A 24,005-nucleotide genomic window follows, 5' to 3' on the forward strand; every position below is an offset into this window, starting at 1 on the left:
AACACCAGTTCTCCTCCCTTCTGCCTCATTCTTCTCAGCGAGGCTTTTAGATTTCTGTGGCTTACCTGGCTTCTGATTCATCTTAGCCTAGGCTCTTGTGATTTATAGATGTCCTTCTTCCCTGAGCTCACAGTCTTGCTAATCTTTGTTTCTTGATTTGATGGAGCACACCAATTAACCTTTATTGAGTGGCTGACCATAATTTCTAGAGATTTGGAAAGCCCATAACCAATAACACCTCAGTTATTTAGAAGTGTGATAGAACCATAATGTGGTAATTTACATGTAAATGGTGATGTGTTTTATTTAGCCATGACAGAAAAGAATATGTCAATATCATCTGCATAAATATGCAGGTTGCTTAATGACATCATTATTTAATTATCTCCTTTGCCAAGACTCACCTCACAGATGGTTCTAGGAAGGCACCAGTAACTACACTTAAATTGCTAAATACTCAGTCTTTCTTGCTAACTCACTTAGTCTTTTAAGATTTGTTAGGGCATTTATAAGCAATAGAGTTACTTCATATTAATTCAGATTTTTCTTTTAAGTAAACAGTTGAAGAGCTAAACTATTTCAAACATCATGTCCTAGAAATTGAAAATATCTATAATATAGCCTTGTGTTCCTTGTCTTATGTAAATACCTTTTCCTACAATTCTCATCCATGTCTCTACCCCCATTCCCCATGTGTATGATTGATCCAAGCTCCAGTTTTTACTCCCATTCTTACTTCCTTTTACTGCATGAATGGACTCATTTGTCATAATTCTTTATTACCTTATAGTGGTATCATATATTCATATCCTTGCAAGTATTTAGAACTTGGGCCCTGACAGGTCACCTACGACTAATTATTTTACTACTGTTTTTCTTAATAGCCAAAGAAAAGTGAAAATAACTTTTGTTTGTCTCAATGATTTACCAAAAACAGTTTTTATTGTTCTGTATCTTTCCTGAAATATGCATTGATAGTTAGTAAATCTTTCAACTTGAGACAGTAGGACACTATTAAAGTGCACACATGCTATGTGGAGGGGAAAACACATAAACATAGTGCTTATTATCATCTGAAGTGACATACGTTTATCAGGCGGACTTTGGATTCAATAGGAATTTAGCTAAATATATATATATATATATATATATATATATATATATTGAACTAGATGTTTTTTGTTGCTTTATTACCTCATTGAATCCTTATAAAAATGCTATAAGATACATATATAACTTTATTTTTTGTTAGTTTCAAGCATACAGTACATTAGTTAGACATTTATATAGTTTATGAAATGATCCCCCCAATTACTCTAACACTCATCTGGCTCTATACATAGCCATTACAATACTATTGACTATATTCCCTGTGCTGTACTCTACATCCCTGTGACTATGTTTTAACTACTAATTTGTACTTCTTCACTGCTAGGCAAATTTTATTTTACCCAATTTACATAATAACAACTTAGACCCAAAAAGGTTCAAGTTATGTGCTCATAGTCACAGCTGCTTAGTAGTTATCTATGACTGAATGCCAACCTAAGGATAGAGACAAGTCCTTGAGAGGGAATTTGGTATGGGAACAAGAGACACCTTGAAAATATACTTCTTACATGGTCATACAGTGTCAAGTCTTTCTTTTCCTTCACTCAACTTTTGGATTTTAAAAGAATTTGTATCTTATTTTTTTTCCCTCTTGCTTAGCCCCAGCATAAAAGGAGTTCAAATGGTTGTCATATTTGCTAACCAATTATTGAGTAAAAGGCCATTCTAATGTTACAATCTGCATCAGTGTCTCTCTTTATATCATTACCACATATTTCTGTATGAGAATAAACCAACTTCTGAATGAAAAGCCATTTAGAACTACAATAGCGTAAAATTAGCAGATTTGGCTACTTTTCCAGATGCCCGAGCTGATATTTCCATCAGCTATTTCCAAAATGTGAGTGTATGTGATGGCCTAGTTTCAAAACTGCTCAGAGTAGAACTCTGCAACAGTCTCTCACCTACTACATTTTGTAGACTTTGAGCAGGGAGCAAAGACTGTTTTAATATCCTAGTCCCCAAATAGTCATTTTGAGAGAACTTAGGTCTTGAAAGTACTCTTAAGGTGAAATTTTTAAAGGCTTTATTGTCTTCCATGATTTAGGGCCTATAGAATGAGGCCCAAGCCAAAACATTTTTTTCTCTAAGCTAAAGACTTAAAACAAGCTATGAACTTCATAACTAGAATAAAACATGCTCTTCTCTTTAAGATCGAGTTTTACTTCAAAATTGTTTTGTATTACATATTTTTTAAAGTCTAAGAACTTTTCAAAATACACTTTACCAACCACTTTTTTTTAAAGTACAAGTTTATTTCTACTCTAGTGTTCTTCCAACTGAATCCAGGCTAAATATGGATTGCATATGCTTTAACAATATGCCTGAGCAGAGTGAGATCTTTCTCCTCTTCATCATCAATATCACTACCACCATCAACATGTAACAGAAGTAGAAATGTAATTGATGTTTATGGGAAATCTATGATGTGCCAAGAGTTGTGTTACATATTTTATATGCATTATCTCTATATCCTATATACATGATGGCTAACTCTTAGGATAAACATAAAATGGAAACTATTATTCTCGTTTAACAAATGAGAAAAATGAAGCTCACAAAATTAAATATTTTGCCTAAGGTTACCTAATAAATAAGTGGAAGAGCTAGGGATTTTTAAAAACAGCTTTATTGAGGTTTAATTTTCATATTATAAAATGTACTCATTTTAAATATACACTTTAATAATTTTAGTAAATTTACAAAATTGTGCATCTATTACCACAATCCAATTTTAGAACATTTTCTATCATGCTAAAAAGATTCCTCATACCTATTTGAAGTTACTTCCAATTCCCACCCACCACTAAATGACCACTGATCTACTTTCTGTCTTTATAGAGAAAAGGAAGTAATAAAAATTGGATCAAATATAAGTGAAATGGATAATTAAAAAAACAATAGAAAGAATCAAGTCTCAAAATGCTAAACAAAATAGAAAAATGTTAGCTAAATTTACCAGAAAAATAAAAAAGAATACTCAAATCACTGAAATAAAGAAAGGGGTCATAACTACTGCTCTTACAGAAATAAAAATGATAAGAAAATATGAGGTATAATTATATGTCAACAAATTAGATAACCTAAATGACATGGAAAATTTCCTAATGACACACAAACTACCAAAATTGACAGAAGTAGACATTTGAATAGAATTATAACAAATTTAATTAGTAAGCAAAAACTTCCAAACAAACAAATAAACAAATAAACCAGAGCCAGACAGCTTCACTGCTGAATTCTCCAAAATGTTAAAGGATTAACACCAATTATTTACATATTCTCATAAAATATAGAAGAGGAATAATTCTTACCTAATTTCATAAGCCAACATTATTCTGATACCAAATCCAAACAAGATTATTATAAGAAAACTATAGATCAATATCTCTTAAAAATATCTGTGTAAGAAATCTCAACAAAATACTAGAAAACTAAATTTAGCAATGCATTAAAAGATTATATACCATAACTACATGAGCTTTATCCCAGAGTGCAAGGTTAGTTCTACCTATGAAGTTCAATCAATGTAACACATCGGATTAATAGAATGAAGGAGAGAGTGACATCAGAAGCATGGCAGTATGAGGAATCTTCCCTGATCTTTTCCCTTGAAACTATAAGGAGCTGAACACCTACATCCCAATAAATAACACCCAACCTGCACACAAGCACTTATGAGAGACTTGCTCATTAGAGAATTTGAAGGAGGACTATTCATGCATGTGACATGCAGGCAGAGAGAAAGAAACAAAGTCAGGTGCTGCAGAAAGCAGCCCCAGGCCATAGCTCCTAACATGGCAAGGGGAAGCTGAGAATTATGTGGTGACTTATTGGCTTTTTGAAGCCCTGAGCAGTCCTGCCTCAGGGATAAGCATATTCCACACAGCAGAACCCAGGCAACAAGGGAAGAAGCAGGACAAAGACTGAGTATAAAGGAGCAATAGTTGTGTCTTAGCAACCATCTTTTCCAGGCAGAAAGCTGAATCACAGAGCCTGGTCACTTTCCCACACCATACCAGAACATGCCCTCACCCCTTCCTTGTACCCTCCCAGAGTGAACACCAGGTCACAGGGGATATTGCACAACCATAGCTAAAACATACACAGCAGCTATCCCAGAGAAAGGGGAAAGGATATAGACAGAAAGCAGCTGAAGCCTGAGCCAGCACCACTGGAAGGAAAACTGTCACACACAAAGCTGGCCTCTTCCAATTCACCCCACCCCCATCCAGTCAGGCTGATTCAAAAGGAAGCAACAGAGCATTGCACCTGATAGTGGGAGCAGTACTGGAACTTCAGGGCCTTCTCAGAGGCTTGGAATCCCATCGCTCTTATTCTGCCATGGGGGTGGAACCCAGGACCAAGACGACCTGGTCATAGAGGAGACACACACATCCCCAGAGAAAAAAAGAGCATCACTAACCTCAAAGCAGAAATCCAGCAGCCTTGGGTAGTGCAGGAAGCTTGGGCGCCACCTACCGGAAATCAACAGAAAAACCTTTTCTTATTAAACCACTAAAAGAGGGATCACTCTATAACAAATTTTTTTAAAAAGCAGATTACACTCCCATGAATGCCTAAGGAGAGAAATAATCCATCAAACTTTATAAACAATCAAAGTGACAAGGTAGCTCAGGAAAAAAAAAAATCCAGAAAATAATCTTAAATATAGAAAAATGCAAAATGAATAACAGAGAATTTAAGATTGCACTTCTGAAAAAATTCAACAAGATGTGAGAAAATTCTGAACAACAGTTCAAATAACTTAGAAACAAAACCAACAAACAACAGAAATACTTTACTAAGGTGATTGAAACCCTAAAAAAAAAAACAAATAGAACTTCTGGATATGAACAACTCAATAAAAGAGAAGAAGAGTGAAATAGCAAGCTTAGGAAGAAGAGCTGACCAGATGAAAGGAAAAGTTAGTGATATCAAAAACAAACATCTGGAAAGGATGCAGAAAGAAGAGAGAGCTTGATAGAGAAAAAAAGATGAAACAACTCTACAAGAGCTATCTGACACCATCAGAAAAAGCAACATAAGAATAATGGGCATACCATAAGGAGAAGAGAAGGAAAAGGGGACAGAAAGCCTATTCGAACAAATATGTGGTGACAGAAAGAAATCTATCTACGAAAGGTGAACACTCAATGCAGCGTTAAATTGAGTTAAATTGTACGCCTTACTGTTAAATTGTACACCTGAAACTTACTGGATTTAATTAACTAATGTGATGATGATAATAATAATAATAATAATAATAATAATAAAAGAAATTTATGCATGAAAAATAAAAAGTCCCAAAAAGTAAAAATGCAGGACTAGATAGCTTTACCAATACGTTCTACCAAACATTCAAAGAAGACTTATTACCTTTCCTTCTCAAACATTTCCAAAAAAATTTAAGAAGATGTAATACTTCCTAACTGATTATATGAGGCCAACATTATCCTGATACCAAAACCTGGTAATGATAAGATAAAAAAATGAAAATTATAGACCAATATCTCTCATGAACTCAGATGCAAAAATCCTAAATAAAATGTTAGCAAATCTAATACAACAACACATTAAAAAGATTTTGCATTATGATCAAGTGTACTTTATCCCAGTGGCACAGGCATTGTTTAGCATATGCAAATCAATCATGTAACATGCCACATAAAGAAAATTATAAGGATAAAAATTATATGATCATATCAATAGATGCATAAAAGTATCTGATAAGATACAGCATCCATTTATGATTAAAACACTTAATGAAATGGGTATCAAAGGAAAGTACCTCAACATAGTGAAGGCCATATATAACAAACCCTCAGCCAATATCTTACTTAATGGTGAAAAACTAAAAATTTTTCTTTTAAGTTCAGGAACAAGGCAAGATTGTCCACTATCAATACTCTTATCCGGTATAGTTGTATTAGAAGACCTAACTAGAGCAGTCAGATAAGAGAAAGAAAGCAAAGGCATCCAAACAAGGAATGAAAAAGTCGAATTGTCACTTTTTCGCAGATGACATGATTCTCTGTATAGAAAACCCTAAAATCTCCACTAAAAAATTCTATCAGAAGCAATAAACAAATACAGTTGTTTCACAATGAAAAATCGATACACAAAAATTCATTGTGTTCCTATACTCTAACAATAAATTTTCAGAAAAAGAAATAAAAAAAATTTCCTTTTGGAATTGCAGCAAAAAGAATAAAAGACCTAGGAATATACTTAGCAATGTGTGTGACAAACCTATCTACTGAAAACTCCAAGACATTATTAAAAGAAATTGAAGAAGACACAAAGAAATGAAAAGATATTTCATACTCATGGATTGGAAGAATCAACAGTAAAAATAACCTTATTACCTAAAACATTATACAGATTTGATGCACTCCCCATCAAAATCCCAACAACATTTTTTATAGTAGGAGATATAAAATCATCATATTTGTATGGAAGCACAAAAGACCCTTAATATCCAAAGCAATTCTGAAGAAAAAGAACAAGGCCCGAGGTATCACTCTACCTAACATCAGTTTATACTACACAGTGTCAATAATCAAAACAACATCATATTGGCAGAAAAACAGACACAGAGACCAATGGAACAGAATTGAGAGTCCATAATTAAACCTCCATATGTATAGGCAAACAATTTTTGGCAAAGAAGCCAAAAACATATAATAGAGAAACATACAAAAGGAAAGCCTCTTTAATAAATGGTGCCAGGAAAACTGGAAAGCTACATGCAAAAGAACGACACTAGACTGCTATTGCCATACAACAAAATTAATTCAAAATAGATCAAATACCTGAATGTAAGATCTGAATCAATAAATTGCATAGAAGAAAACATAGGCATTAAACTTATGGACCTTTGGTTTAGAGAAGATTTTATGAATTTAACCTCAAAGGCAAAGGAAATAAAAGTAAAAATAAATGAATAGGATGATATCAAACTAAAAAGCTTCTGCACAGAAAAAATAAACTACGAACAAGACAAAGAGACATTGATTTGAATGGGAAGACATATTTGCAAACAACGGCTCTGAAAGAACCAAATTTCCAAAATTATATATTTGAAACTCATATAACTCAACAATAAACAAACAAACAAAAAAAAACAATCTAAATTAAAACATGGGCCAAGGACCCGAACAGACACTTCTCCCATATGAAAAGATGCTCAACTTCAGTAGCTCTTAGGGAAATACAATTCAAAACCACAATGAACTAGCCCTTCACACCTATTAAAATGGCCATCATCAACAGGACAAATAGTAACAAGTGTTGGAGAGGTTGTAGGGGAAAAGGACTCTTCATATACTACTGGTGGAAATGTAAATTGTTACAGCCACTATGGAAAACAGTATGATGTTTCCTCAAAGAAACAACAACAACAAAAAAACAGAATTATCATATGACCTAGCAATCCCTCTTCTGGGTATTTATCCAAAAACCTTGAAAGCATTTATCCATAAAGATATATGTACCTTGATGTTCATAGCAGCGTTATTCACAGTGGCCCAGACATGGAAGCAACCACAGTGCCCTTTGATAGATGATTGGATAAAGAAGATGTGGTACATATACACAATGGAATATTTTTCATTTATAATAAAAGATGAAATATTGCTATTTGTGATAACATGGATGTATCTTGAGATGATCATGCTAAGTGAAATAAATCAGACAGAAAAAGTTGAAAACCATATGATTTTACTCATCTGTGGGATATAAAACTGAGAGCAACAAACAAAAAAGACAAACAAACAGAGATTCATGGACATGGACAACAATTTAGTGGTTATCAGAGGTAAGCTGAGGAGCTAGATAAGGGCAAAGGGGGTCAAATATATTGTGACAGAAGGAAATTTAACTTCGGGTAATGAACATACAATGCCATATACATACAATGTGCTATATAATTGCACACTTGAAACCTATTTATTTTATTAACCAATGCCACCCCAATAATTTTAATAAAAAATAAAGTAATTAAATATGTAGAAAACTTCAAAAAATGAATGAAAGAAAACATTACCTGATCATCTTGTTAGATGCAGAAAAATCATTTGACAAAATCTAATACTCTTTGATGATAAAAACACTCAAACTAGGAATAGGAGAGAGTTTTCTCAAAATGATAAAGGGTGTTTATGAAATACCCACAGATAACATCATACTTAGTTGTGAAAGACTAAAAGCTCTTCCCTTAATATCAGAAACAAGATTATGTCTGCTTTTACCACTTCTATTCATCATAGTACTGGAGGTTCTAGTTATAACATCTAGGCATTAAAAAAAAGCATCCAAATCAGAAAAGAAAAAGTAAAAAAAATCTCTATTTTCAGTTGATATGATATTTTATACACAAATTCTAATAAAACCACAAAATATCTTAGTGTTAATAAATAAGTTCATTATAGGTGCAGGAAACAAGATCAATTTACAAAAGCCAGCTGTATTTCTATACACTAGCAACAAGTAACCAGAAATAAAATTAATAAAAAACCAAAATTTAACTTATAATAGCATCCAAAAGAAAAAAAATGTAGGAATAACTTTAATGAAGGATGTGCAAGACTTAAATACTGAAAACTACAAAACATTGTTGGAAAAAATTAAATGGCTAGACATATAATGTTCATAGGTAAGAAGATGGCATTACTCCCTAAATTTATCTATGGATTCAGTGCATTCCCTGTTAAATTTTCTACTGTGATCTTTTGTTCAAAAATATGCAAACTTATTTTAAAATTCATCAAATTGCAAGGGACACAAAATGGAAAAATGGTTATCAGAAAAAAAAACAGAGTTAGAGAATTCACATTTCTCAATTTCCATAATTAATACAAAGCTACAGTGATCAAAACAATGTGGCCTCTGCTTAAGAATAGAAATAGAGATTAATTGACTAACACAGAGAATTCAGAAATAAACACCTACATTGCTGGTCAACTGATCTTTGACAAGGGCTCTAAAACATTCAATGTGGGAAAGAGTAGTCTTTTTAATAAGTGGTTCTTGGACAACTGAATATCCATATGCAAAAAAAAATGAATTTCAAACCCTATCTCACACTATATAATTAACTCAAAATAGATCGAAGACCTAAATATACGAGTTAAAGTTAAAGAAACATTGTACAAACATATAGGTACAAAATCCACAATATTTTACTAGTCAACATTTTCTTAAATATGACACCAAAAGTATGAGCAACTAAAAAAACACAAAAATACAGTTTTTGTGCATTAAAGGACATAATAAGACAATGAAAAGACAACTGAAAGAATGCAAATGATGTATCTGATAAGGGTCCACTATCAAGAATGTATAAAAACTCTTACAACTTAGCAACGACAACAACAACAAAAATGGCCCAATTAAAAAATCGGGTAAACACTCAAATGGACACATCTCCAAAGAATGTATACAAATGTCTGACAAGCCTATGGAAAGATATACATCATCATTAGTCACCAGGGAAATATAAATTAAAACCACGATAAGATATGACTTCACATTTACTAGGATGGCTAGAATTTTTTTTTTAAAAAAGGGAAATAACAATTGTTGGTAAGGATGTGGAGAGATTGGAACCCTCATACATTGCTGCTGGGAATGTAAAACGGTAAGACCACTGTTGAAAACAGTATAGTAGTTTCCCAAAAAGGCAAGCATAAAATCGCCATGAGGCCCAGAAACTTTGCTCCTAGGCATATACCTAGAGAACTGAAAACATATGTTCAAAAAAAACTTGTACACAAATGTTCATAGCAGAATTATTCATAATAGGCCAAAGTGTAAATGATCCAAATGTCCATCGATTGATGAATGTATAAACACAATATGGTAAACCCATTCAATGGACTATTACTTGTCCATAAAAGAATGACGTACTGACAGATACTAGATCATGGATGGACCTTTGAAAACACACTGAGTGAAATAAACCAGATGCAAAATATTACATTTATGAGATCTCTAGCCCCTTCCACCACGTGAGGACACAACAAAAAGTGTTGGCTATGCACCAGGAAGAGGGTTCTTACTATAATGTGACCATGCTGTCATCTTGACCTTGTACTTTTCAGCCCCCAAAACTGTGAAAAGTAAATGTTTGTTGTTTATAATCTGCCCAGTCTTTTGTTACAGTCTTTTGGTATTTTGTTATAGCAGCCTGAATAGTCTAAGACAATATGATTCCTTTTATATGAAATATTCAAAATAGGTAAATCCACAGAGAGAGAAAACAGATTAGTGATTTAGAGGAGGGTGGGTAATTAAAAGTGAGTGCTTTATGGGTACAGGTTTCTTTATAAGGTGATAAAAATGCTCTAGAATTAGATATTGGTGATGGTTGCACAATATTTTAAATATACTAAAAACACTAAGTTATTTAAGATGTTTAAAATGATGAATTTTATGTTATGTAAATTTTATCTTAATTTTAAAAATCTTAAAAACAAAACAAAACCTTCAATTCTGGGAAATCCACCCCATTAACCAAGAAACAGTTTCAGCCTGGAGCAGGAAAATGTTCTCTGAGCAGAGAGTGAAAATCAGATGATGGTGGTCCTGCTAACTATGATGAGGGCTAACAGAGAAGGAGTTTTTAGTTTATATTATATATGGTCTTGAGTCATAAAGAAAGTGAGATTCAGTAGCTCTTGGAATAACCATACTGTGGCAATGTCTGATTAATTTGCTGTGAAACCCTACAGGTTGTCCTATAATATAAGTCTGGTGTAATTCTTACCCGACTGAGTAGATTTCACAGTTCTCACCCATTGTCTTACTTTGGGCTACTATAAAAAAATACCATAGACTGGGTGACTTGTAAATAACAGAAATTTATTTCTCACAGTTCTGGAGGCTAGAAGTCAGAGTCAGGGTGCCAGCATGGTCAAATTCTGGTAGGATACTTTTTTAGGTTGCAGACTGCCTACTTATTGGATCCTCACATGGCAGAAAGCTGAGAGGAAACAAGCTCTGTTGTAACTCTTAAAATGATAGTAATCCCATTTGTGAGGGTTCCACCTTCATGAGTCCATCTAATTTTAATAACCTCTCAAAGGCCTCACCTCCTAATTCTTTCACATTGGAGGGTAGGGTTTCAACATATAAATTTTGGAGTGAGGGACAAGAACATTCAGTCCATAATACGTACTTATGAATAACTCCACTCTAAAATCAAATACATCAGATTTCTTATGCATTAATATATCACTGTAGGCAGTTAGATTTATTTAATCTAGTCATCAAATATTTATCAAGCACTTAATGATATTTATTAAGCATTCATTGTGTACTTGACCACTGTACATAAGCGTTATGTATATAATCTTATTTAGTTTACTTAACAAATCCATTAACATATTTTAGTGTTCCTATTTTACAGATGGAGATACTACAATGGAGAGATGTTAAATAACTAGCCTAAGGCTCTACAGCCACTATGTGGAAGATTTGGGATATTAACTGACCTCAGTTAATGACTCCATACCCCATGCTCTTTAATACATACTATGATGGAAGTTAGTTTGGGCTGGGGGCAGTGGGGTTGGGGACTGAAGAGAAAGAAGTCTGACATGAATTCTGGGTGTTATGACAGATCTATTGATTGAATTTCTCACATTTCTGGCAAGTGTTTGAGCTTCATGAAGATAAAGATTTAAATAACATATTTCTCTCTCTTTTGCTCTTACAAAAAAAAATTTTATTCTTTATTATTTTCACAATTTCACTATGCAGTAAATTGGGCCTGTTTAAATTTCATAATATTGTTATAATGGTGTGAGGATTTCCAGTATGTGTTCTGGTTTGTTTATTTGTTAGTCATAAAAAACTGTTGATCATGCATAAAATTGAGGCAGATCTATAGCTTCTAACTCAAAAAAGGGACACATTGTAAATGTGACTGTTGACATGATAACAGGATTTTTAGCTTTTATAATTAAAAATGTCTACATATTCTGTGTAACATTGAATAGTTAAATGTCTGGTAGGTGTAATTAAAAAAAATTTGTATACCAAAGTGTTGGTTTGTAAATAATCAGGATAGGAAAAATGGATGAGTATATACACAACTGTGTTTATTTGAACAACTACCTATAATTGAAACTGTCATTTCATTTACTCTCTTTTCAAAATTCTAAAATATATCTAAGTTATTATTTATTGTGTCACAAAGCACTGTGTTTTCTATTTTAAAAACAACTATGAATGTATTAAAGATAAGTTTTGATTAGATTATTTAACTACTATAACACTATAGTGTTATTTGCAATTTTTAAACCATGTAAATCTTAACCCATGTCACTTCTTTCAAGACCCATACCAGAACATGTCTGCTCTTAGAAGCATTCTCTTACTAAGCTGCCAAGCTTAGAATTTGATTTTTATATCTGTTATGCATTTATAGAGTGATATATAACTTAAACTTATAAATACTGTTAATATTGTTCTTTAAAAATATTCTGGCTGTCACAGGAGTACCCAATTTCTCTTTCACTATCTTGCAAGCACTTCACATCACTGATTGCTTTCTCAAAATCACAGAATGTTTAATTATAGTTCTCTACACATAATAGGTAAATATTAAATATTTCTGGAGTTGCAGACTGCATTTCTAAGATGCTAAGCTCATTTACTCTTTTATTTTTCAGATGTCTTACCTTGTTTTAATAAATGACTTTATTTTTATTTTTTTAAATTTTAGTTAACATTCAATATTACTTTATATTAGTTTTAGGTTTACAGCATAGTGGTTAGACATTTATATAATTTATGAAGTGATCACCCCAACAAATCTAGTAACTATCAGGCACCAAATATAGTTATTACAATATTATTAACTATATTCCCTGTGCTGTACTTCGTATCTCTATGACTGTTTTGTAAATACCAATCTACCAATTTTTACTTCTAAATCTTTTTCTCTTTTCCGCTCAGCCTTCCAAGCTTCCTCCAGTCTGGCAACCATAAGTTTGCTCTCAGTATCTATGATTCTGTTTCTCTTTTGATTTACAATTTATGTTTTCTTGAAATTCCATGTGTAAGTAAAATTATATGAATGTCTTTTTTTTTTCTTGTCTGATTGCTATGGCCAGAGGGTAGGGTGTGGGGGAGGGGGAGGGAGGTAGACAGTGTAAAGGGGGTCAAATATAAGAGGGGGAGGGTGAATTGTGTAAGGGGGATTAAATATATGGTAGCTGAAGGAAACTTGACTTTGGGTGGTAAACACACAATAGAGTATACAGATGTCAGACTATAATGTACACCTGAAAATTATATACTTGTATTAAGCAATGCTACCCCAATAAACTTAATTCAAATAATGATTACAGAAAAAAGTTTGTTTTGGGTGAAAAATTAAAACATAAAAAAGTAACTGGCAAATCAAATGTTGAATTTTACCTGTAAATGTTTTGCTTTTGTGAGTTTTCTTTTGTAGACATTATATTTTTATTAAATTTATTGGGTGATGTTGGTTAATAAAATTATATAGGTTTCAAATGTATAATTTAATTATATATATAATTATATATGTGTGTGTGTGTGTGTGTGTGTGTGTGTGTGTGTGTGTATATATATATATATATATGTATATATATAGTTTGTATTGTGTGTTCACCACCCAGTGTTAAATCTTCTTTCACCATATATTTGACCCTTTACCCTTATCTATTTCCCCACCTCCCTTCTGGTAACCACTAAACTGTTGTCCACATCCATGAATTTCTGTTTGTCTGTTCTGTTCATTTTTTGCTCTCAGTTTTATATCCCACATATGAGTTTTCAATTTTTTCTGTCTTACATCACTTAGCAAGGTCATCTCAAGACACATCGATGTTGTCACAAATTACAGTATTTCACTGTATAATATAGATGAGAAATATTCCATTTTATGTATACTACATCCTCTTTATCCAATCAGCTATCAAAGGGCAATGTAGTTGTTTCCTTGTTTTTGCCACTGTGAATAATGCTGCAATAAACATGGGGGTGTATATATCTCTATATACAAATGTTTTCAAATTTGGAGAGTAAATACCAGAAGAGGGGATACTGGATCATATTGTAATTCTCTTCTAATTTTTTTGAGGAACCTGTATACCATTTTCCAAAGGCTGTAACAATTTATATTCCCATCAGCAGTGTATGAAGATTCTGTTTCTCCCACATCCTCTCTAACACTTGTTATTTCTCTTGTTAATCATAGCCATTCTAACTGGTGTGAGGTCGAATCTCATTGCGGTTTTGATTTGCATTCCCTAATAGATAGTAAAGTTGAGCATTTTTATTTGTCTGTTGGTCATTTGTATGTCTTCTTGGGAGAAGTGTCTGTTCAGATCTTCGAATGTTTTAATTTATTTGTTTTTTTATTGTTGAGTTGTATGAATTTTTAAATATATTTTGAATATTAGCTTGTTATCAAAGGTGTTGTTCACAAATATATTCTCCCATTCAATTCATTACTTCTTTGTTTTGTTAATAGTTTCTTTTGCTGCGTCAAAGCTTTTTAGTTTGATATGGTCCTATTCATTTATTTTTGTTTTTATTTCCCATGACTTTGAGGTCAAATTCCTAAAATTCTATGTAAATCCAAGGATCATGAATTTAGTACTTATGTTTTCTTCTATGAAATTTATTGTTTCAAGTCTTATATTCAGGTCCTTAATCCATTTTGAGTTAATTTTGGTATGTGGTGATGGACAAGTCTAATTTCATTCTTTTGCAGGTAGTATTCCCAGCACCATTTATTGAAGAGCAGTTCCTTTCTCCACTGTATAATTTTTTAGCTTTTTTTGTCGAAAATTATTTGACCATATAAATATGGGTTTACTTCTGCCTCTAGATTCTCTTCACTGGTCCATATGTATGTTTTTTCTGCCAATACCATGCCATTTTAATTACTGTTTCTTTATAGTATAATTTGAAGTCAGGCAGAGTGATACCTCCAGCCTCATTCTTTATTCTCAATACGGCTTTGGCAGTTTGGGGTCTTTTGTGCTTCCATCCAAATCTGATTATTTTTTTTTTGTCCTCTTTAAAAAATGCCAATGGGATTTTGATGGGGATCGCCTTAAATCTATATCATGCTTTAGGTAATATAGTCATTTAACTATGTTGATTCTTCCAATCCGAGAACACAGAATATCTCCATTTCTTCGTATCTTCTTCGATTTCTTTTAAGAGAGTCTTGTAGTTTTTATTATATAGGTTCTTGACATGTTTTGTTCAATTTATTCCTAGGTATTTTATTATTTTTGTTGCTATTGAAAAAGGAATTATTTTTCTAATCCTTTTTCTGAGACATCATTATTAGAGTATAGGAATGATATGGATTCTTGAACCTTTATTTTGTATCCAGAAATTTTACTTTATTTGCTTATTGTGTCTAGTGGTGTTCTTGCAGAGTCTTTATTTCTATATAGAGAATCATGTCATCTGCAAATAGTAACAACATGACTTCTTCGTTTTCTATTTGGATGCCTTTTATAGCTTTTTCTTGCCTGATTGCACTCGCTAGGACCTTCAATGTTATATTAAATAAGAGTGGTGATAGTGGACAACTTTGCCTTGTTCCTGACCTTAAAGGGAAGATTTTTAGTTTTTCACCAGTAATTATAACGTTGGCTGAGGGTTTGTCATATATAGTCTTTATTATGTTAAGGTACTTTCCTTCTATAACAATTTTGTTAAGTGTTTTGATCATAAACGGATGCTGTATCTTGTCGAAGGTTTTTCTGCATCTATCGGTATGATCACATAATTCTTATTTTTTAATTTGTTTCTGTGGTGTATCATATTAATTGATTTGTGTATGTTGAATAGTCCCTGTGCCCCTGAGATTAAGCCCACTTGATCTTAGTGTATAATCTTTTTAATATGTTGCTGTATTCGGTTCACTAGTATCTTATTTAGGATTTTTGCTTCTGTGTTCATAAGAGATACTGGCCTGTAGCTTTCTTTTTTTGTGTTATCTTTACCAGGTTTTGGTATCATAGTAATACTGGCCTCATAAAATGAATTGGTAAATATTGTATACTCTTTGATTTTTTGGAAGAGTTTGAGGAGAATTAGTATTAAATCATTGAATTCACTGGTGAAGCCATCTGGTCCTGGACTTTTACATATTAGTAGGTTTTTGACGATTGTTTCATTTTCCACACTGCTTATCTTCCTATTTAGATTTTCCAGTTCTCAATTCATTCGAGGAAGGCTGTATTTTTCTATGTACTGGTCCATTTCTTCTAGGTTATTAAATCTGGTGTCTATATTTTTTTCATAGTATTCTTGTATGATCCTTTCTATTTCTGCAATTTGAGCCGTACTTTCACCTCTTTCATCCCTGGTTTTGCCTATTTGTGCCCTTTCTCTTTTTTCTTTAGTGAGTCAAGCCAGGGTTTTGTCAATTTTATTAACTTTCTCAAAGAACCAGCTCTTTGTTGCATTTCTTTTTTCTATTGTTTTTGTTGTTGTTGTTGTTTTCAATATTTTCAATTTTTTTTTATTTCTGCTCTAATTTTGATGATTTATTTCTTTTTGCTGACTTCAGGATTCATTTGTTCTTCCTTTCCTAGTTTTTTTTTTTTAAGGTGAAATGTTAGGTTGTTTATTTGGGCTCATTCTTACTTTTGGAGTTAGGCCTGTAATGATATAAAATCACCTCTCATGACTGCTTTTGCCATGTTACAAAAGTTTCGATATGTTGTACTATCATTATTATTAGTTTCTATGTATCTCTTGATCTCTCTCTCTAACTCGGTTATTTTTCAGTAGCATGTTGTTTAATCTCCATGTATTTGTGGTTCTTTCAGCTTTCTTATTGCAATTGATATCTAGTTTCCAAGTATTATGATCAGAGAATATGATTGTTATGATTTCAACCCTCTTATATTTGTTGAGATTATCTTTGTGTTCTAATATGTGCTTAATCCTTGAGAATGTTTTAAGTGCACAACAGAAGAATGTATAATAAGCTGTTTTGGGATATAAGGCTCTGTAAATGTCATTTATGTCCAGTTGATCTAATGGGTCATTTAAGAATGTTATTTCCTTATTGATTTTCTGTTTGGATGGTCTGTCCATATCTGATGGTGTGGTATTTAGGTCCCCTACTACTATAGTGTTTTGGTCTGTTTCTCCTTTTAGTTGTATTAGTCACTGTTCTCCATATTTCGGGGCTTTCTGATTGGGAGCATAGATATTAATAGATGTTATGACTTCTTGTTGCATGAATCCCATTGTCATTATGAAGTGCCCCTCAGTATCTTTCTTTACCTTTTTTATTTTGAAGTCTATTTCATCAGATATTAGTACAACTTCTCCCACTTTTCTCTGAATGTCATTTGCTTGACATATCATTTTCCACTTGTTCACTTTGAGTCTATATTTACCTTTGGAGCTGAGATGTGTCTCCTGGAGGCAGCATATGATTGGGTTTTGTTTTTGATCCAATCTGCAACTCTGTGCCCTTTTATTGGTGAGTTCAGTTCATTTACATGTAGGGTGATTATTGAAATATGAAGTCTTCTTATAGCCATTTTATCTTTTGCTTTCTGGTAGCTCAGTATTTTCACTGCTTGTGTTTCTGTTTTCTTTATTTTGGTTGGCTTTTGTGGGTTTTACCTCTGGTTCTTCTCGCTTTATGTTATATACTTCAGTTCTGAATCTTCTGTGTGCAGTTACCATTATGAATATGTAAAGGATAATTATGTATATACAGTTGTCCATTTTCTTCTACACGTGCCTTATCTGCATTCTCCATTGCGATTTTTATTTTACAGTAGAAAAGAAAAGTTTTATTAGAAGGAAAATTACACTTCCAGAGGTGGAAGCGAGGGATGAGCAGGTGAAGCATGGCTAAAAGGCCCCCTTTGTGAATGTGAATCTTTAAATCCTCCCCTTTTCAGTCATTGTTATCTCAATCTGTCCCTATGTATGTTGCACGTTCATCACTGTCTTGCTATAGCAACTCACTTCTTATTTTTTAAGGTTATAATGCCCTGTTCTTAGTAAGGTTTGCACTCCTCTGCTTCTATTTGCCTGACATTCACTTTACTAGATTCCCCTTGAGCTCCACGGTGTTCATTCTCAGAGGGTATGGGGAGAGGAGCCTTCATTGGGGGTTGTGGGCTGTGGCTCAGTCTTGGTTTTGCAACTGTGGCCAGTAAAAATCAACTATTGTTTTTCTGCTGTCCCACTTATCTGCCTTCTTCCCTGATGACAGGGCTCTGCCACTGGCCTGCCTGGGGGAGCTCATAGCTTTTGCGGGGAGGACTGTTCAGGGAACTCGCCGCTCCTTCCCTCTTTCTCCTCCTACAGGTAGCTCCAGAGGCTGTGAGAAGCAGCTTCTTTATTTCCCCCAGTCTGCTGCCCAACACTCAGGGTTCTGACCTCTGGTAGCTCTTATGTATATATCTCATGCTCAGATGTGCTGGTGTGCAGTTTGGGTGTTCTCTGTTGAGTTTTAGATGGTTAGCTTATTGTTGTTTTAAGGGGAGATATCTGGGGTATCTCTCACTTCCTCATGTTTCTTAGCACTCTCTATATAATTGTTTATTCAATTTTGTATTTGTTAGTTTCAGGAGTACAGCATAGTAGTTAGACATTTATATAATTAACAAAATGATCTCCTCCAATTATTCTAGTACCCATCAGGCACTGTACATAGTTATTACAATATTATTCACTATTTTCCCTATTATGTACTTCACATTCCTATGATTATTTTGTACCTATCAATTTGTACTTCTTCATCCCTTCAACTTTTTCCGTTACTTCCTCAAACCACCTCCTATCTGGCAATGATCAGTTTGTTCTCTGTATCTTTGAATCTGATTCTTTCTGGTTTATTTATAGTTTTAGATTTTACATATAAATGAAATCATGTGGTGTTTGTTTTTCTCTGTCTGACTTGTTTCACTTATCATAATACCCTCTACATCCATTCATGTTGTCACAAACAGTAAGATTTCATTATTGTGTCCATGGCCGAATAATATTCCATTGTATATATGTACCACTTTATACAATCGTCTATTGACGGGCACTTAGCTTACCTCCATATTTTGGCTACTGTAAATAACACTGCAATGAACATAAGGGTGCATCTATCTTTTGAATTAGTGTTTTAGATTTATTCAGATAAACATCCAGAAATGTAATTTCTACTTCATAATGTAGGTCTATTTTTAATTTTTGAGAAACATCCAAAATGTTTTCCAAAGCGGTTTCAATAATTTTCAATAACACCAACAATGCATGAGAGTTACCTATTCTCAACATCCTCACCTACACATGTTTTTTGATTTATTGATGATAGCCATTTTGATAGGTGTGAGATGATATCTCATTGTGGTTTTCATTTAAATTTCTCTAATGATTAGGCATTCAGAATCTTTTCATATATCTATTGACCATCTGTATGTCCTCTAGAAAAATGTCTTTTCAGGTCCTCTGGCTTTTTTTTTTAATTGGATTGTTTGGTTTTATTTTGTTGATGTTGTTGTTGTTATTGAGTCGTGTTAGTTCTTTATAAATTTTGGATATTAATCCCTTATCAGATATATCGATGTCCAATACCTTTTCCCAATCCATAGGTTATCTTTCCATTTCACCGATGGTTTCTTTTGCTATGCCAAAACTTTTCAGTTTGATGTAATCCAATTTGTTTATTTTTCCTTTTGATTCCCTTGCCCAACGTGACATATCAAAAAAAATTACTAATAGCAATTTTAGAGAAGTACTGCTTATGTTTTCATCTAGGAGTTTTATGGTTTGGGGTCTTAACATTTAAGTCTTTAACCATTTTGAGTTTACTCTTGTATATGGTGTAGGAAGGTGGTCCAATTTTTTTTGCACCTATCTGTCCAGTTTTCCCAACACCATTTACTGAAGAGTCTGTCTTTACCCCATTGTATATTCTTACCAACTTCGTCATACATTAAGTGAGCGTATCATCAAGGATTTATTTCTGGGCTCTCTATTCTGTCCCATTGATCAATGTTTTTATGCCAGTACCATACTTTTTTCAGTTACTGTAGCCTTGTATTATAATTTGATATCAGGTAGTGTGATACTTAAAACTTTGTTCTTTCTCAAGATTGTCATGGCTATTCGGGGTCTTTTATGGTTCCATATAAATTTTAGGATTATTCTATCTGTCGTAAAGATGTCATTAGTATTTTGATAGGAATTGCATTGAATCTATAGATTGCTTAGTGTGTATGGCCATTTTAATGTTGATTCTTCTTACCTATGAACATGGTATATGCTTCCATGTATTTATATCTTATTCAATTTATTTTTTCAATAACATAATTTTCTGAGAAAAAGTCTTTTATCTCCCCGGTTAATTTGATTCCCAGGTATTTTACTGTTTTTGCTGCAATTGTAAATGAGATTGTTTTCTTAATTTATCTTTCCAAAAGTTCATTATTGGTGCATAAAAATGCCAGTGACTTCTGAATATTAATTTTGTATCCTTATACTTTACTGAATTCAGTGATCAGTTCTAACAGTTTATTGGTGGAAACTTTAGGGTTCTCTATATATAGTATCATGCCATCAGCAAATAATGAGAGTTTTACTTCTTCCTTTCCAATTTGGATACCTTTTATTTCTTTCTCTGGTCTTATTGCATATTAGTGTGGATTTATCTGGCTCTGTTCTGCTCTATTGATCTATGTGTCTGTTTTTATATCAGTATCATGTCGATTTTGAATAATATAGGCTTATAGTATAGTTTGATATCAGGTAGTGTGATACCTCTAACTTCATATCAAGATTACCGTGGCTATTCTGTATCTTTTATGCTTTATGTAAATTTGTGGATTATTTGTTATACTTCTGAGAAAAAAATGCCAATGGTATTTTTAAATTAAATTTATTGGGGTGACATTGGTTAATAAAATTATATAAGTTTCAAGTGTACAATTCAATAATACATCGTCTATACTCTGCATTGTGTGTTCACCACCCAACATCAAATCTTTTGTCTCCATATAATTTACCTCCTTTATTCTTATCTACCTCCCCTCTCCCTATTTCTCTCTGATAACCACTAAACTGTTGTCTGTGTATATAAGATTTTTGTTTGTTTGTCTTGCTTGTTTGTTGCCTTTAGCTTTATTTCCCATTGTAACTGTAGATTGATTTGTGTAGTGTGGACATTTTAACAATGTTAATTCTTCCTATTCATGAACACAGCATATGCTACCAGTTTTTTGTATCATTTTCAATTTTTCTCTCCAATGTCTTATCATTTTTTGACTACAGATTTTAATTACTCTAGTAAATTTATGCTTAGGTATTTTATTTACTTTTTTGATTATTTACTTTTCTCTTTCTTATAGTTCATTATTGTTGTGTAAAAATATGACCAATTTCTGAATGTTAGTTTTGCATCATGCTACTTTGCTAAATTTATCACTTCTCATAGTTTTTAGTAGAATCTTTAGGGCTCTCTGTATATAGTATCATGTTATCTGCAAATAATGACAGTTCTACTTTTTCTTTTTCAATTTAGGTGTCTTTTATTTTTTTTTTGTCCAATTGCTGTAATGAGGACTTCCAGTACTATCTTGAATAAAAGTGGTGAAAGTGGACATCTTTGTCTCATTTCTGATCATAAGGAAAACACTTTTAGCTTCTCTTCATTGGGTATGATAGCTCTGAATTTGTCCTACATGGCCTTTATTATGCTGAGGTATGTTCCTTCTAGTCCCACATTGCTGAGAGTTTTTATCATAAATAGATGCTAGATTTTGTAAATGACTTTTCTATATCTATTGTTATGATTATATAATTTGTATTCTTTATTTCATTTATGTAGTGTATCACATTAATTGATTTGTAGATATCGAACCAACTTTGCACTCTAGGAATAAATTCAACTTGATCATGGTGTATAATCTTTTTGAGGAATTGCTGAATTCAGTTTGCTAATATTTTGTTGAGGATTTTTGCATCTGTGTTCACCAGGGATAACTAGTTATAATTTTATTCTTTTTGTAATGTCTTTGTCTAATTTTGAAATAAGAGTAAATTCGGCATCATAAAAAAAGCTTGGAAGACTTCATTCTTCTTTAACTTTTTGAAATAGATTAAATAATATAATTCTTAATTCCTGCCTAATGTTTGGTAAAATATACCTGTGAAACCATCTGATCTGAAATTTTATTTGTTGCCGGTTTTTTGATTATTGATTCAAGTCCAATAAAAGTAATTTGTCTGTTCAGATTTTCTGTTTCTTCTTGATGTAATCTTGGAATATAGTGTTTCTAAAAATTTATCCCCTTTTTCCAGATTGTCCAATTTATTAATATATAATTATAATATTTTTTTCAAAAACTCTTTGTATCTCTGTGATGTCAGTTGTCACTTCTCTTTCACTTCTGAATTTATTTATTTGAGTCCCATCTTTTTTTTTGAATCCAGTTAAAGGTTTATCAATTTAGTTTATCTTGTCAAAGAAACAGCTCTTGATTTCATTGATCTTATGTATTTTTTTAGACTCTTATTTATTTCCACTCTGATCTTTATTATTTTCTTTCTTCTACTCACTTTGGGCTTTGTTTGCTCTTTTTTACTAGCTCTTTTAGTTGTCAATTTAGATTGTTTATTTGAACTTCTTATTGTTTTTTTGATACAAGCCTGTATTGTTATAAATTTCCCTCTTAGGACTGCTTTTGCTTTGTTCCATCTTTTGGGTTGTTGTATTTTCATTTTCATTTGTCTCAAGGTATCTTTTAATTTTTTCCTTGATCTTACTGTTAACCCATTCACTGCTTAGGTACTTATTGAGCCTTCATGTGTTTGTATCTTTTTTAGTTTTTTTATTTTCTTATAGTTGATTTCCAGTTTCAAAAAAAAGATACATAATATGATTTCAATATTCTTAAATTTATTGAGACTTGCTTTTTGATCTAACATGGTCCAACTTGGAAAATATTCCATGTGCACTTAGAAAAAATGTGTAGAATGCTACTTTGGTGTGAAATGCTCTAAAAGTATCAATTGAAATCATATGATCTAATGTGTCACTTAGCCTTCTGTTTCTTTGTTGCTTTTCTGTCTAGAAGTTCTGTCCATTCATGTCAATGAAATATTAAAATACAATACTACGACTACATAATTGTCAATCTCCCTTTATGTTAGTCAATATTTGCTTTATATATTTAAGTGTTCCTCCACTGAATGCATAAATGTTTGCAAAGGTTATATTTTGTTGTCGAATTGATCGTTCTCTCATTATAAAATGTACCTCTTTGTATCTTTTATAGCCTTTGTTTTAAAGTTAATTTTGTCTGAAATAAGAATTCCCACCTGAGCTTTTTATCTTTTTCATTTCTATTTGTATGAAGTATCCTTTTCATACCTTTACTTTCAATATGTGTGTGTTTTAAATCTGAAGTGAGTCTCTTGTAGACAGCATAGGTAAGGGTCTTGTTCTTTTTATCCATTTAGCTACCATATGTCTTTTGATTGGAATGTTTAATCTATTTACATTTAAAGTGATTATTAATAAGTACATAGTTATTGCCAATAATTTTACTAATATAAATGATATTTTTATGCTCTTTTTACCTTTTTTTCTTAGAAAAGCCCCTTTGACATTTCTTGTTATACTTGTTTTGTGGTGATAAACTCTTTTAGCTTTTTCCTGTCTGAGAAGATTTTTACCTGGCTTTTGAATCTAAATGATAACTTTACTGGGTAAAATTATCTTAGTTGTAGGTCCTTGCTTTTTTATATCTTTGAATATTTCATGCCAATCCCTTCAGTCCTGAAAATTTTTCTGTTGAGAAATCTGCCTACAGTCTTATGGGCGCTCCCTTGAAGATACTAACACCCTAGTTTTTGTTGTTGCTTTT

This window comes from Rousettus aegyptiacus, unplaced genomic scaffold (assembly GCF_014176215.1).
Source record: "Rousettus aegyptiacus isolate mRouAeg1 unplaced genomic scaffold, mRouAeg1.p scaffold_m13_p_9, whole genome shotgun sequence".
Classification (NCBI taxonomy): domain Eukaryota; kingdom Metazoa; phylum Chordata; class Mammalia; order Chiroptera; family Pteropodidae; genus Rousettus; species Rousettus aegyptiacus.